Consider the following 5,802-nt stretch of genomic DNA (forward strand, 5'->3'; position numbering starts at 1 on the left):
CCTTTCTAAGGTATGCGTGTGTTCATTCATGGACTCCTTTCATCCGTGAACCCTTTTCTAAAACTATATATTATGGTTTATATGTTATGAAATGGATTATTGATCATAATTATGTGTTGAATGATGCCATGATAGAATCTTTGTGTTATTATGAATCTATGACATCATATGAGTTGAAAACATATAAGTTTGATTATTTATGATGAGTAATTATATGATTTACACCTATGCCTAAGTTGTGCATGTAAGGTATTTGATAAAATACCTAAGAGACTAGAAATCATGCATTATAGATAAATTGTGACTATGTGAAGGATTCATGATAGGACTCTATGATTCAATGTCATCCATGTTGATAATGTGTCTTATGAACACTCTTGGATTACTCATGAACTAGTCATATAGAATTATGTTATGCTTACTTGCAAAACCCACTCATGTACAAGATGTAGAATACCCATGTACTTCATGAAATTCCCCAAGTTATGATATTATGGATTGTGGTTGTAATATGTAATGAGCATGATATTGAAAGCTATCCAAGTATATACATGTTGTATGAAATTTCCTTCCATGAAATAGATTGTTGAGAATCATGCTTAGTATGAAATCACTTATTTATGATATTGTGGATTATGGACTCTACTTTTATGATCAAGTCAGTCATGCGTGTCAGTTTCCTTCCATCGAGTCCTAGGGGTACTTGTACCTAAAAAATATAGTTGTGTGCCTAGAGCCATGTCATGTTTTCACGATACTCTCAGTCAAACCATGATCTATAGAAATCAGTCAATCATGTGACTCAGGAAAACTCAGTAATCTCAGTAGTTCAGTATTCTCAGTAATATCAGTGCTCAGTGACCTCAGTATTCACAATAAATCTCAATAACTTCAGTACTCTTAATCAGTCCTCAGAACTCATTATATTCCATCCGTCATCGGAATCCAGTAAACTCAGTTTTAGCTCTGCGAAATAATATCACTAGTATCAGTTCAGTTAATCAGTATTAGTTCAGTAAATTAGTTTAGTTAACTTATTTAGTTTAGCCCAGTTATTCAGTTCAGTGTCTTTCAGATGGGAGTAGGATTCAGCACCGAGCGAACCTAAGGATGGGGGCCCACCCACTAAAATAGGACTGAGATCCCTAGAAGAAATCCCTAAGTTCCAGAACTACGTTGCCAGCGTATGTATGAGATGTCACCCATTAGATAGGACTGACATACTCAGGGTTCAACCGTTAGCACATTTATATGTATAGGACTGATCCCAGGAGTCACCCACTAGATTAGGACTGACTCTACAACAGATGTCTTTACTGGTGGCTCGGTACTGACACCCTTCCAGTCAGGGAAGAGATTGGACCCCAGTCAGCTTAGCTTGGGGCATGTCGGTTAGATGAACATATCCCACAGTTTCAGTTACAGAATCAGGGCTTTCAGACATAATCAACTCAACTTAGTAGTACAGATTTAGTATTGTTAGATACAGTCAATGCTTATCATTATAAATAGACTTCAAGATCACCTATTAGCTAGACTGATCTCAAATATGATTAATTAATTTTAGAATCATTAGATTTAAAGATCAACCGCTAGATAGGACTAATCTCAGACTAAGTCAAATCATCCTTATTATCAGTATACTCATGATCACCCGCTAGATAGGACTGATCTTAGATTTAGTTACTCTAAGTAGAATAGAACTCAGATAGTTCCATCAGAACTTAGACTGTCAGATACAGTCCCTTAGTAGTTATATCGATTAGTTTGATCATTACAGTTATATCAGCTATATTAGTTGTCATAGCTCATGGTACCAGTATTCAGTTTTAGGACTGTTAGATACAGTCATTCAAACTAGTTCTTCATAATTTGAACTGTCAGAAATAGTCAATAATTTATTTAGTACCTCAGTAACAGTAAAGTCATGTCGTCAACATTCAGACTCAGTAGTCAGCATTATCATGAGTTCAGTTATTGTTGTTTATGCATGTATGTATTCTCACGTTCATATTAGTTAGCATTGTTCATGCATATAACCCTTTGCATTTAGCCTACCTCACTCGTATACTTAGTATATTCAGACGTACTGACGTATTTACGCTATGGTGCTTTCTCTTATGTTACACCATAGGTTCAGAGGCACGAGCTCCAGATCAGCAGTAGCATTCCAGAGTTTGCAGTGAGTCATTCTCATTTGAGAATGATATGATTATTGCTACATTTAGTATTCAGTTGCTAGATAGAGTTAGTTGGAGACATGTTCCTTCAAATTCTTATTCAGTTCAGTTAGAGGCTTTCAGACTAGACGTCTGATTAGATATTCAAATCTCATTATTTTCAGTATTTATGACTTGTTTTAGTATTGGTATACCTTTTTTAGACATTTTGTTATTAGAAGTTTATTCATTTTGAACCTTATGGCCTTCCATGTTCATGTTTCTATATTTCATGATATATTATGCAGTATACAGGTACAGATATCAGTCATGGATTAGCTTGTGGTCCTTCGGGGTCATGAGCACCATGAAACATTCCAGTTCAGAAAATCGAGGTGTTACAAAAACCATTTGGAACACCTTAAACACTATAGAATCCATCGAAATCAACTAAACAACCACCTAGCTCAAGCTAGTAATGCTAGTTTTCCTGGTTGAACTCTAAATGAAACTTTAAGCACAAACTTGTTTTGAATTTGCTTAGAACCTTATAAACACATGCTTTAACACTTTGTTACACATTTATATCATTATCTACCAATAAAATATACAATCATCCTCAAAACAAGGATAAAAGGTGAGATCGATAACTCCAAAAGATTGAGGTAGTGAATAAATAGCCTAGATCGATAACTCCAACTATTATTAGGAGTTTCTTTGGTCTAGTTGGTTATTAAAGGAGGTTCATGGAAAGTTTTTCTTTTATAACTTCTCCATTAAAAAATTTAACATAGAAAAATGTAAAGTTCTTATGGTCCGATTGTAACGCCCCGAATCTAGTACCCGGAATGCTACACGGTGCTCATGACCCCGAACGACAAACTAACCCATGACTGATATTTGTACCTGAACACTATAAAATATACTTTATAATGCAAAAATAAATGTTGAAAGGCCATAAGGTTCAAAACTATAACATAACCAATAAAACATAACATCTGGATGGGGTATGAAATACCCAAAATAACTAAAATAAACTGCCTGAATATGATAGTCTGAAAAGTCTCTAACTGTCTGAATAAGGAGTTGATGGGACATGTCCCCAGCTAACTCCAACTACTAAAATAAACTAAGTTCTGAAATAATAAAATAATGATCATGTCCTCAAAGGATGAGGACTCACTGTTGACTGATTGTCGAGTACTGGAATGCTACTGATGCTTTGGAGCTCATACCTCTAAACTTAGGGTATAGAACACCATAGCGCAAATGCTTCAGTATAATTAAATGTGCTGTTATGTATGTGAGGTAAGTTGAATGCAAAAGGGTTCACATGCATGAACTACACTAACTGACTGGATAACATGAACGTGAGAATGCATGCATGAATACATAATAATTGTAACTGAGTTTGTGATAACATGATTACTAAGTCTGAGTACTGATAACATGAGATACTGATAACTATATAACTGAAATAACTGATATTGAGTGAATATATCTGACAGTCCAAGTTCTGATGTAACTAGCTGAGTTTCGTACTATTCTGAGTTGACTGTATCTGACAATCCTGAATGCTGTAGAACTATCTGAGTTCAATTAGTGAAACTAAGACTAAGACTGTAGGAACTAGGAATCTAAATGACAAGCCCCAAATAATGCAATATAGAAGAGTTGGGGTCCAATCTGTAACCCCAATTAGAAGGGTGTCAATACTGCGCCACCGGTAAGGACAAGCTGTGAGTGACCCTTATCTGACAGTGTCCCCAAAAGAGAATGGTGGGACCCTCATTTAATAGTGTTTATCCCCCTTATCAACCTTCATCTGATAGTGTTGATGTCTCAACCTATGTGGGCTACATAGTTCTGGAACACAAGGATGGCTTCTAAGAATCACACCCTGATCTGACAGTGTATGTTCCCATCCTTAGGTTCACTTAGTGCTAATTCCTACTCCTATCTGAATAGACACTGAACATGATTAACTGAACAGGACTACAATGAATTCATGGAGTTCCGTTAACTGATGGAATACTATTGAGATTACTGAATTACTAAGCTTTCCTGAGTCACATGATTGACTGAGTTCTATGGATCATGGCTTGAATGAGGCTATCGTGAAACATGTCACTGACTCTAGGCATACAACTATATTTTTTGCGTACAAGTACCCCCAGGACTCGATAGAAGGAAATTGACAAAACATGACTTTCTTGAATATAGGACCAACATCAACAATACATAATCCATTGGCTAAGGCATTTCATCAAACACTTGACATACATAACTTGTACATGAATGGGGATTTCATATTATTATACTAGTATGACACTTTTCCTTCACATAGGCATTTAATCAAACATATGGGTAGCATGCTTTGGTTATACAATTATCAACACATCTAATAATCATATATACATAAACCAACTTGTAAATTGAAGGGTTTATCATGAATATCGCATAAATAATCACATTTTAGAATCAATTCTTGTAAATAAATCGTCTATAACATGGAACGAAACCAACCAACAACATGAACATCAATTTTCAATTCAATCAAATTATGAACATTCATAAATATACAAATTTTGGATTTTGAAAAGACATTCTTGAGCTTCATGGGAGAAAGAGACCCATGAATCAACACATGATATACCTTAGAATGCAACTCCATAAATATCCTTGGAGAGATTCTTGATCCTTGCCCTTGAATTTTTAAGATTAGGGTTTCTTGGCTTTGAGAGTGTATGAAGAAATTGGGGAAAAATAGAGTGAATATTGATATCCTTAGGTCATGTAGGTTTAAATTTTGTGTTTAAGGCTAAACTAAAATCATAGGAAAAGACCCGTTTAACCCTGGATGTGTCTTTTAAATTTTATGAAAAATTTCCTGACCTGAACCCCTAGCGCGACGTGGTTCTATCGTGCCGTGTCACTGGAATTTGACAACTGGGAAATTGGATGATGGCACGACGCGGGGTCATCGCGAAGCTTCACTAGATTTTGACAATTGGGATTTGGGAGCCCTCCGCGACACAGTAAAATCGCAGTCTTACTGAAAATTAACAAATGTCATTTTAGCTTATGGCGCGACAAGCCACTGACTGAGATGATGGTGTTTTATGGTTGAAACTTTAATTCGCCATAACTTCTTGCCCGATTGTCAGATTTAGGTAAATTGGGTATCGATGGAGAGCTTATTGAATTTTACACACAACTAAAAGTGAAAATCTTGAAAATTCCTAATAGATTAAACATCATTCAATTTAGAAGCTAATACTTAACATTCTTTGGGATGAAATTAGTTAGGAAACTTTAGGGTATTACAATATCTCCCTCTTGGGAACATTTGTCCTCGAATGTGACTGATTGAGATAGGAGAAATAATGAGCTAAAGTATATACTGAACATGAACAACTGAAACATGACTGACATTTCTGAGATTTATACTGAGCATGCTTATCGGATACATGATTTCATGACTTAACTGACTCATGAACACATAGCTGAGATTTCTAATAATTGAGTTTCCCACTAGGAGAATGCATGTCTGATGCATGAACACATGACTAGTCTGATTCATTAACATATGATTAAATATGCAATGGTACTTAGTACCAAGTTTATATTAGAATTCTAAATA

Source organism: Capsicum annuum, chromosome 10 (assembly GCF_002878395.1).
Source record: "Capsicum annuum cultivar UCD-10X-F1 chromosome 10, UCD10Xv1.1, whole genome shotgun sequence".
Lineage (NCBI taxonomy): Eukaryota > Viridiplantae > Streptophyta > Magnoliopsida > Solanales > Solanaceae > Capsicum > Capsicum annuum.